Source organism: Mesocricetus auratus, unplaced genomic scaffold (genome assembly GCF_017639785.1).
Source record: "Mesocricetus auratus isolate SY011 unplaced genomic scaffold, BCM_Maur_2.0 Super-Scaffold_6731, whole genome shotgun sequence".
In the NCBI taxonomy this organism is placed as follows: domain Eukaryota; kingdom Metazoa; phylum Chordata; class Mammalia; order Rodentia; family Cricetidae; genus Mesocricetus; species Mesocricetus auratus.
In genome coordinates, this window is record NW_024429185.1 from 4,893,798 (window position 1) to 4,904,867 (window position 11,070).

The window sequence follows — 11,070 nt, forward strand, 5'->3', positions numbered from 1 at the left end:
TTTATTGATGATTGTGAAGTTCTTACAAAATCATGTACCTCAATGTCAGGGGGCCAATTTGTGTTTGTAAGTCATTCTTTTAAGAAAAAAGACAAGGAAACAATCCCTTAACAGATATCACCATTTGAATCATAGCCCTATGAGAGCTCTGCTGTAGAACTGTCAATCAGTTTCATAACACTCAGATATTGCTAAAGGTACACACATTGAATAGATGATAAGTATATGTCCAAAATCTTCTAATAACTAAATAGTCCATAGTAAAGCTGGTGTTACTCATGTACTTGTAGTGACTTTGCTAAGTTTAGTGAGAAGGGAAGTTTATGAGGGCCAAGAAAGTTGTTGTAGAAGAATCTTGATGCCTATATCACATGTCTGTGAGGAATAGAAACTCAAACTGTGTGAATGCAATGTGGAAAAGTTTTATTTATTATTCTTCCTTCAGTAAGTATATCATATGTCACTCTGGATACAAGTCATATGAGCACAGGGATATGGAAAAGAGTAATCTCTTTCCCAGAGTAATTACAAGTTATGTAGTAGTTCTCACAGTAGACTTGTTCAATATGATACAAGTTCATTAATTAGTTTTTTAACTGCATTGGAAATACATCAATAAACTCACACTGCAGAAAAGCCCTATGAGTATTTGAAATGTAGAAATTTTTGGTTAGTGCTGGTTCACTTTGCAAATATTATTCACAGTATAGGAATATTACAAATATAGTCAGTGTGTCACAGATACGAGTTTTTTCAGTTCTCTTCAGATATGTGGGAAAACTTATAAAGGATGCTATAAATGTGAGCCATATAATAAAGGTTGTTATCACTGGTCTCTTTGAAAACTCAAAACAACCCTTAATGAAGGGGAACACCTTAAGATCTGATTCCTCTTTACAATTAGATAGAATTTTAAAAAGGAGGTCCTAATTGATCTAAGTAATAAAAACCCAGAGTTGGATATAGAGGAAAATGCTGAGAGATGAGAGAGAAGAAGGAAAAGGCCACAACCACCTTTACCTCCTAACCTCCCGGCAGACAAGAGAGCAAGCTCTTGTTTCTTCCCACTTAAATCCTCTCTCTGCCCAGCCACCTTACTTCCTGTCTGTACCCAGCCATCTCACTTCCTGTTTCTGCCCAGCTATCTTACTTCCTGTCTATATGTACTGACCTCCAGACCTCTATGGTTAGCTAGTGGCAAGCTCTGTTTGCTGACCTTCAGACAGGCTTTATTTGTACAAGCAAGATTTTGTACATTATAAAACTAATTCATTCAGATAAAAGAAATCATGAGTGTAATGTATTTGGTAAAGCTTTTACATGTGCCAATTATCTTCACAGGCATGAAAGAAGTCATACTGAAGAGAAACCCTGTGAATATACTCAATGTGACAAAGCCATTCCATCTCATAGTAATGTTCAAAGGCATGAAATAATTCTTAGAGGAAGAAAACGCAATGAATGTAGTCAGTGTGGTAGAACCTTTGCAAATCGCAGTTATCTCCGAATACACAAAAGAACTCATACAGGAGAGAAACCCTGTGAGTGTAATCAATGTGGGAAAGCCTTTGCACACCTTAGCAGCCTCCAAAGACATAAAAGAACACATAGTGGAGAAAAACCCTACAGATGTAATCAATGTGATAAAGCCTTTGCACAACCTACTAGTCTCCAAATACATATAAGAACACATACTGGAGAGAAACCCTATGTATGTTATCAGTGTGGGAAAGCCTTTTCACAGCACAATATTCTCCGAGTTCATAAAAGAACACATACGGGAGAGAAACCCTACAAATGTAATGAATGTGGTGAAGGCTTTGCACGTCACAGTCACCTTCAAAAGCATGAAAGAATTCATACTGGAGAGAAATTCTACAAATGTGATGAATGTGGTGAAGCCTTTGCACGTCACAATTACCTTCAAAGGCATAAAAGAATTCATACTAGAGAGAAACCCTATGAATGCACTCAATGTGGTAAAACCTTTGCACAAAATAGTTACCTCCGAGTACATGAAAGAACACATACTGGAGAGAAACCCTATGAATGTAGTCAGTGTGGTAAAGCTTTCGCACGTAATGCTAGTCTCCGAATACATAAAAAAATACATAGTGGAGAGAAACCCTATAAATGTAATCAATGTGATAAAGCCTTTTCAGAACACAGTTATCTCCGAATACATATAAGAAGACATACTGGAGAGAAACCCTACCAGTGTACTCAGTGTGATAAAACCTTTGCACATCACAGAAGTCTCCAAATACATAAAAGAACACATACTGAAGGAAACCCTGTGAATGAAAGTAATGTGGTCAAGCCTTTGCATGTAACAGTCGTCTTTGAAGTCATGACAAAAAATCATACTGGAGAGAATCCCTAAAAATGTAGTCAGTGTAGCAAAGTCATTGCACTTCGTGAGTCTTCATACAAGAGTGAAACCTCTAGTGTGTAATCAGTCTGGTACAGACTTTGCATATTAACAGTAATTGTTGAGACCCTGAAAGAAATCGTACAAAAGGGAAACTGATTGCAAAGGATTTGGTAAAAACTTTAGACAATACTCTTATATTCAGTTAGACATGAATTCTTATTCTGAAGAAAAAAATCTGACAAGTGCCAACAATCTGTTCAAGCATGACGATGTACTTTTTATTTGTACCTGTAAACTCGTGGAAAAAAAGCCCTATGAATTTTAACTGTAAGGTCACCCTTTTAGATTTCACGAATCTCTTCAGTTACATGAAGTAATTCAAGCAGATGTAAAACTTCATGGATGTGGTGGCCTTACCCCCTCCAAGTCTTTCATTCTTAACTTTTTTGACAATTACATGTAGCTGTCAATGACAGCACCCTGCAGGATCCCGTTTTGTTGACCCCACTTGGACCTTAAAGCTCCTCAGACCCCACACTGTCAATTCCTGTCACTTTCTACCCATTAGGAATAAGGATATTCTAAACAGGCATCTCTCCCTGTGGCTAACAACTAAGGAAACAGTGGACCCCATGAAATCTTGATTTCTGGGAGTCTCATTCTGGGCAAAGACTGGGTCCTCCATAAGAAAACTTCTCTCCTGAAGAAACACTTACTTCTTCCTGGAATGCCTTGCACTGGTGAAAGCTGAGAAGGGGAAAGGATTTAGGGATGAAAAACATTCATTGTATGGCTTAGTTTGATTACTTAGCTGTGCATGTCTCTTGCTGTCTATCTAAACCTGTTCTCCAAGGATCAATCGGTTACCTTATATCTTCACTGTTACAAGTTAGTCACACTGAATAAATATGCTTTCAGTTTTTCTTAATACTTTGGGGTTTTTCTTTTCTATTGTTTCTTTTATTATTATTATTATTTATTTATTTTAAGGGACTAGTCTCACTATGAATGGCTTGCCTGAAACTAGGCTGTCCTAGGACTTCAGAGAGATCTACCCACCTTGCCTTCAGGGTGTCTGTATTATAGTGGACTTGTCACAACAGGATAACTTTGTTCTTTTAATTATCCTAATAAAGATGAGTGGCTGAACCTGGCTGGTTATGGTAGCCGTGAGACAGTCCTAACTCTGATAACAGAAGAAGGCTCTCATCAAATGCCTGCAGCCTTCCTAATTTAAAGTCTACTGTCTTCTACCTATGAGCAGTATTATTTTTCTCTATCATTGAGTCTGTTCTAACTCATCAAAAGACTAGTTCAGAGTTCTGTCTTTATTCTACAGATGGTGAAACCCAGGCTCACAGAGTTCAAGTGTTTTTTTTTTTTTTAATATAGGTAAGTGTAACTGCCTGTCTTACCCTGTCATTCTAACACCTCACTAAATGAAGTTGAAGCCACCTAAGTCAGGCATGTGACACACACAGCCTGTAACCGTGGTACTTAGAAAGGCAGCATATCAAAGTCATCCAAGGGGAGAATGGTCACTGGGGTATGGTAAAAGGCCCACAGAACCTAGGGAGACTTTGATTGGCTTGGACCAGTGTCCATAGTCTTCCCAGCAGCACCAGAACTTCATGTCCGTGACACTAGCGAGTGTTAGCTGAGGTATTTGCCACCCAAAGCTTTCTGGTTTTCGTAATGTCTCCTATCCAAGGCAGCCTAGGTCTCTTCAGGGCCAGACTCCTGTTACTCATTAAAGAGTGGAATTCTCCTTCAGGTGGGAGAATAAGCCTCAGGCAGGGATGCGATCCCTAATTGCTTATCCAGTTCAATGTGGATACACACAATTAACAGTAATGGACTTATCAGGTTTTATTCATGTATTTGTGTATACTTAATCACACATACTTAACAAGGAAGAAAATGGAAGGGAAGAATTTGGGAAAGGATGGAAAGAGAACAAGAAAAGGAGAACGTGATGTAATATTTTAATTTAAATGTGAAAATAAATTTTAAATAAAAATTGGCTAGAGAGACACTGGGTGATGTTACAGCCATCACAGGTTCCATTTCCAGAACCCTGGTAGTCAGCCTCCTGTAACTTTACTCCCAAGGCATCTGATGCCCTCCTTTGGCTTCTGCAGATACTATGCACAGACACATACAGACTAACATCCATATACATACAATAAAAAAAAAGTTTAAAAGCTGGAATTTCTAAGCAAGGCATTGGTGGCATATGCCTTTAATCCCAGGAGTGGAGGCAGAGGCAGGTGGAACTCTGTGAGTTCAGGGCCAGTCTGGTGTACAGAGCTAGTTCCAGGACAACCTTCAAAACAATACAGAGGCCGGGTGTTGGTGGCGCACACCTTTAATCCCAGCACTTGGGAGGCAGAGGCAGGCGGATCTCTGTGAGTTCGAGGCCAGCCTGGTCTACAAGAGCTAGTTCCAGGACAGCCTCCAAAGCCATAGAGAAACCCTGTCTCGAAAAACCAAAAAAAAAAAAAAAAAACACAGAAACCCTGTCGTGAAAAACAAAGCTGGAGTTCTACCAGCTGGAGAGATGACTCAGCAGTTAAGAGCACTGACTGCTATCCCAGAGAACCTGGGGACCTGACACCCATGTCAAAATACCAATGCACATAAAATACAATTGAATAAATAAAAAGATTTGTTTAAAAAGAAAATGGAATTCTCTATTGTGATATCACAACCCTGAGATAGACAGTAATCTATGCTAGGTAAAATGAATTCTTTCTGTTCCTGCATGCAAGCAGCTATGGCCTTCCTCTAAGGCAGCATGCTCAGAGGCAAAAGCAGCCTTGTTCTGAGGTTTGAATAGCTTGGCTGGAGTCTTTATCTAAGAGCAGCATCCACAGTGCTGATAGGGGACTTTTCCTTGATGGTTTCAGTATTTGTGTTCTCTGTCCTTTGTATATGTGAGAATTGTGACACTGACAATACTTTTTAAATGTATGTTTTAGATCATATAATCTAAAAGAAAGACTTGCATTACTTCTAGACTCTGGCCCAGATCATTTTCCTTAAGCACAGCACAATGTTTTCAGATAACAACTCAGTCCCAAGTACAGGACAATTTAAGAGAAGTCTACATTGAGATTCCTTACAAAGTGTACCCGGAATGGGTACTGTTGACTCAGAGTACGAAAGATTTAGAGTCTAAGAAGTTTGACTGAGGTAAACATAATACTTGTGGGTGTTAGGATTGGCCTGGCCCTAAAATAATACAAGTGACCTCATAAGAGTGGGTTTTGTGGTCTAAAAGCAATGATCAAGATTTAGGGAGAATGGAAAGGTCTTGGATAAGTAAAAAACAAATATTAGGAGATAAGGGCAGAACCTGTCTGTAAGCATTTCAACAGATCGGATGGGTTGGACAGGAATGGATTATGACACTCAGAAGCCAAGGAATATTGGGTATTACAGCTTGGATGTGGAAAGATATTCTGGCACTTGGGAGCTAAGGAATACCACAGGTCACAGTAATTATGGCAGCTTACAGCCCTGCTTCAGGGTCGTCTCTACACTGGCGAAAGAAGGTCTCACCCAAACCTCATTCAAGAGATTTATTGGGAGGGAAGAATCCAGGAGAGTAACTGCCCTCTACCTGGATGGCAGAAGACAGTGGGGCAGCCCGAACAGGGTTTATATAGGGATTCTTGGAGGAGGCGGAGTTTTCCAGGGTGGCGATTGGTCAGATTTCAGTCTCTGAGCTTAGGATGGCTAGATCTCCTGCTCAGGGATTGGTTAATTTTCTGCACAGGGTTAGGGTCAGATTTCTTTCACTGGCTCTAATTTCAGGGACAAAGTATGCTTCTTTTGCACGGGTTTCAGGGTCAGGGTGCATTTCTTTCGTTCTGGTTGCAGGGCCAAAGTGTGTTTCTTTGGCTGGACCCTTTTCCCTACACTGTCTCATCAGACAACAAAGGATCCTCAGGTTGTAAAATGGCATCCTTCCTAGAGTTCCAGAAAGAGCAGCTAAGCACCTCATTCCTTTGAAGAGGTGTGCTGTGTGTTTTAACTTTCCTGGCTTCTCCAGTACTTATCTGTGTGCATAAATCTATTTGCTCTCAACAGACAAAGACCTGAACTTATTGTGAACTCATATTACTGTAGATACACTTGTTCCACCAAAATACAACAGGCTAAAATGGTGTGGCCCTGCCTAACAGAATTGTGTTTTCCAGGTTTAATATATACAGCTTGAGAGAAAAGATGAGTAATCTCTGATGTTCTCTAATACAAATGCCTAGTCTCTGGATCACATGGCCATAAAGCCTGTCTCAACTTTTTAAAATGTTTTGTAACTAAAATTACATAATTTCTACCATCTCTTTCTTACCTCCAAGCCCTCTCATAGACTCCTCATTGTTTTCTAATGTGTGTTCTTTCGTGCTCTAACAACAGTTAAACAGTTACAACACTTATTGTTTGAAAGTGACCTGTTTGGCTGCAAGATCTCCCTGTTATGAAGCAAAGGGTTGACTTCCTAGACATTGAGTGGGTAATGAATGAATACAAAAAGGACCCTGTATCTTTGAAGAGGAACAGGAAGTACTCTGGGAGACGAACAATTTCTACTTAAATACAAATTCTCCAGACTTTGGCCCTAGGATGGAAGGGCAGAACTGGGAAGGCCTGTGCTGTGTGAGTCATTTTATATCTGTTCACCCATTGGGGGAGCTGCAACAGTCATGAGGTCCAAGTGGGTGGCCCAAGGAAATGAGGAACTCTGGGAAGGCCTAGCAATCAGGCATACCAGTGGGTTGGGAAAGTGTGTGCAACTGCCAGGTTTCAGCCTCAAAAATGTAAGCAAGTGTGAGGATTACAGCTCTGGGGCTGCAAAGGTGTCCTGATTTATCAGGAAGGCAGGATACTTAGAGTAGGGAAAAAGGACCAGCCAAAGAAACACAGCCTGATAAGAGCCAAGGTAACACACTTTGTCACTGGAATCAGAGCCAGTGAAAGAAATGCACCCTGGCCCTAAAATTAGAGCCAAAAGGCTAAATAGAACCAGTGAAAGAAACACACTTTGGCCCTAAAAATCAGAGCCAAATCGGACCCTAACCCTGTGCAGAAAACTAGCCACTCCCTGAGCAGAAGATTAAAAATCTGACCAATCCCCACCCTGGAAGCCGTATATAAATCCTGTGGCTGTTTGTGCTACCCCACTGTCCCCTGTCACTCTGGCAGAGGGCAGCCACTCCCCTGGTTTCTTCCCTCCTAATAATCCCTTGGATGAGCTTTGGGTGAAGACCTTCTTTTGCGGCAGTACAGAGAGGACCCTGGCCCACCAGAGCGAACAGAGCTGTAACACTTCTGCTGTGGAAACCAGGAGCAGAGCTGAACTTTGCCCGGGAAACCTTATCCTTCTGAGCAAAACTGCTACACTGGGCAAACATACCCAGCTGGAAGACCCTCTCATGCTGGAGCAGAGGGGATACACTGGGGAAGCCTGTCCTTGAGGCAGGGCTATAAGCTGCTATGCTTACTGAGGCCTGTGGTATGCCTTGGCTCCCGAGCCCCAGGATACCTTTCCATTTGAGCTGTGTAACATTCAGTATTCTGTGACTCCCAAGTGCCAGAATAACTTGTCCCATCCGATCTGCCCAAAATGCCTACACTTAGGACAGCTCTGGAGGCTGGAGTCCCAACAGGACAGCTCAGCCCTGGAAGGAAAGGTGTCCTGACTTTCCAAGAAGCCAGGCTACCTGAAGCTGGTGTGTGGTGGGAGATGGTCACCCCACAGGATATAGCAATCCTGCTCCTCTCCTGGATAGAGCCCTTACAGATGAGCTGTGTTCTGTTCCCTAAGGGAACTTCTTACCAGAGCTGCTGCTTCTGCCCAAGATATTACTTCTTCAGCTACAGAAGCCCCTGCAGAAATGTAGCAATCTCCCTGGGCTCCAACAAAAAGTTGTTACTTTTCTCTGCTACAGCCTTGCTTAGTCCCCCAAAAGGAACCTCCCAGAAATTTCTTTTTTTTTTTTTTTTTGGTTTTTCGAGACAGGGTTTCTCTGTATTGTTTTGGAGGCTGTCGGTCCAGCCTGGCCTCGAACTCACAGAGATCCGCCTGCCTCTGCCTCCCGAGTGCTGGGATTAAAGGCGTGCGCCACCACGGCCCGGCAAATTTCTTCTATTCTGCACTGGCAAATGAAGACCTTCACCCAAGACTCTTGAGAAACAGATTGATTTGGGAAGGTAGAGTCCAGGAGAGTGGCTGTGTCTGCCAGAGTAGGAAGAGACAGCCAGCAACTGCACAGGCAGCGGGACTTATATAGGGCTTCTTAGGGGAGGAGTTTTCCTAGGGAGAAGTTTTTCTGCTCAGGGATTGGAAAGTTTTACTGTTCAGGGATTATTTTAATGGGGCAGGGGCAGGGATGACTGATCTTAGGGCAAACTGTATTTTTTTCCCTTGGTCCTTTTTAGCCTTTTGGCCAGGCTGTATTTTTTTCAATGGCTCCAATTCTAGGGACAAAGTATGTTCCCTTGGCACTTTTGTGTGACTCCTGTATTACTTGAAAGAATATGTTGGGATATATAAGCAGTGACAGATGAGAATCAAGATAGAACAGCAAAAGAACAAAAAGAGAAGGAGCTAAGATAGGCTAGAAAGAAAACATCAACTATGAGAGACTTAGGAAATGTCTAAAGCAAAGACCGAGTTAGAAAGAGCACAGAAAAGAACAACAGGAGAGAGTAAAGAAGGGAGCCATTAGGAGAGTGCATGTGTCGTCTTTTCCTAGATCCTTGGATGAAAAAGCTTAGGTCGCCAACTCCGTGAACTTCTTTCAAGGCCCTGTGCTGTTGGAGGCTGGCTCTCAAGACAGCAGGAGTTTTGGTTTTTTTAGAGCCCACATTTACGAGACTAAAAGAACACTGAATCTTTAATGTGTTGGAATTTTTTAAAGAATAAAGGACTTTTAAAAGATGAACTGTATTTTATTGTGATAATATTAAATATTGGAGATAATGTAAAAAGAAAAGGTTAAGATGTGATGATGTCATATTCACCTGTTGAGTTGACAAGATTTTTTTTTTTTTGGTCAAAATGACAAAATCAATAATTCTCTGGAAAGGGGAAAATGTGGTGCTGAAAACACATACATCAGATTAGACTGCATGAAAGTGTGTGAGGCAACTTCTTAAATAATGATTGATACAGGCCCTATGAAGTTCCACCTATGGCAAGGTGGTCCTGAGAGATTTAGAAAGATTGCCAAACAGGAGTCTGTAGAGTGATCCAGTACTCATAATTCTTTGATGGATTCTGTCTCAACTGGCTCCTATATTTTTGTTCTGTGTTTGTTTAGCCTTCTCTCAATGATGCACTGCGGGCTGAATATATGAGGCAAACACATCCTCACCTTCACATGTTGGTTATGCCACAATAGAGAGCAAACCAAGATAAGGACCTTTTCTCTGTAAGTGTTGACATGTATATACCAAGATTTATGTTTGAAGGCAAGGACAGAATTTCACTCTTTACCCTCTCACCATGTTTAAGACTTTGTTGTTGTTCCTTATGGTTTATTACAGGGTAGATGGCCTTCCGTGTCCAGGTAGTCTCCCCTGCCATACCTGGATGGAGAGAGATTTTTTTAATTAATTGCTGTCAGCAGCACTGAAAGCATGTCAGGCTGGAGAAGTGGCTCTGTGTTTAAGAGCACTGGCTGCTCTTTTACAGGACACAGGACACAGTATCCACATACTCAAAACCAGGTGTAACTTCCATTCAGTGGGATCTAATCCACTTTTCTGGACTTGACAATCACCAGAAATGGATGTAATATAGAGACATAAATGCAGGCAAAACAAACACATGCATAAAATCAAATCCATACAATAAACAAACAAGTATTTTCTCTCCTAAGTTGATTCATTCAGGCAGTTTTCCAAACCAATGAAAAAAAAAAAAAAACAGAATAGAATTAGAATGGAAACTGTTACCAGAGAAGCGGGACTCATAGTAGGAAGAATGTGAGTTTGTGGCTTTTTATGCCTTTGAACAGTTTTATTAGAGGATGGTGATGGTGTTTGCAAAACAGGGCTGTGAATGCCATTGAGTGTTGAGAGACTGAGGGGCTATTCTTTTTGAAAAGTGGAAGAGAAAAGCAGGAAGACATTCTGAAAATGAATTTTAAAACAAGTACATGTGGCTTTCTGGAGTTTCCATGTATTGAAAATACAAATTATGGCCATTGTAAGTGCTCACCAATCAGAGAAATTCCAGTTTGTGGCATTTGTGGCCATAGAAAAGTGTGTACCTAGTAACTTCCTTCAGCACAGGTTGTCGAGACTCATCTTCCCTGGGATGAACTGTGCCTGGATGATAGAAGAGGAAAAACTGGGTCTTACCATGAGCAATCCCACCTACACTGAAAGTCAACTAAGAGAGTTGCTTGCTTCTCTTTCTAGGCATAAGAAAAAGGTTAAGATAAAACATGTCATCCCACTGAGTTACCTGTGAATGGGTGACTGTGTAGATCTAGTGGGCACAGACAACATCACTTCAAGCAAAAATCTATCCTCCTAATATGGCCCATGGGAAATTTTGTGGCCACCTTTTGGTAAGACCTACATACAGCTTGGACCTGTGTTCATAACAGGCTGTCTTTTGGTCAATATAATCTGCAGAATACACAGGGAGAATACAAATAAATTTTGGGTTCATGTTA

The 11,070-nt window shown here is 41.2% G+C and overlaps 1 pseudogene; it reads left to right on the top strand.

Moving 5' to 3' along the window:
* The window catches only part of LOC121139137, a 30,788-nt pseudogene extending 27,486 nt beyond the window's left edge, over positions 1–3,302 (top strand).
* The last annotated feature ends 7,768 nt before the right edge of the window (positions 3,303–11,070 follow it).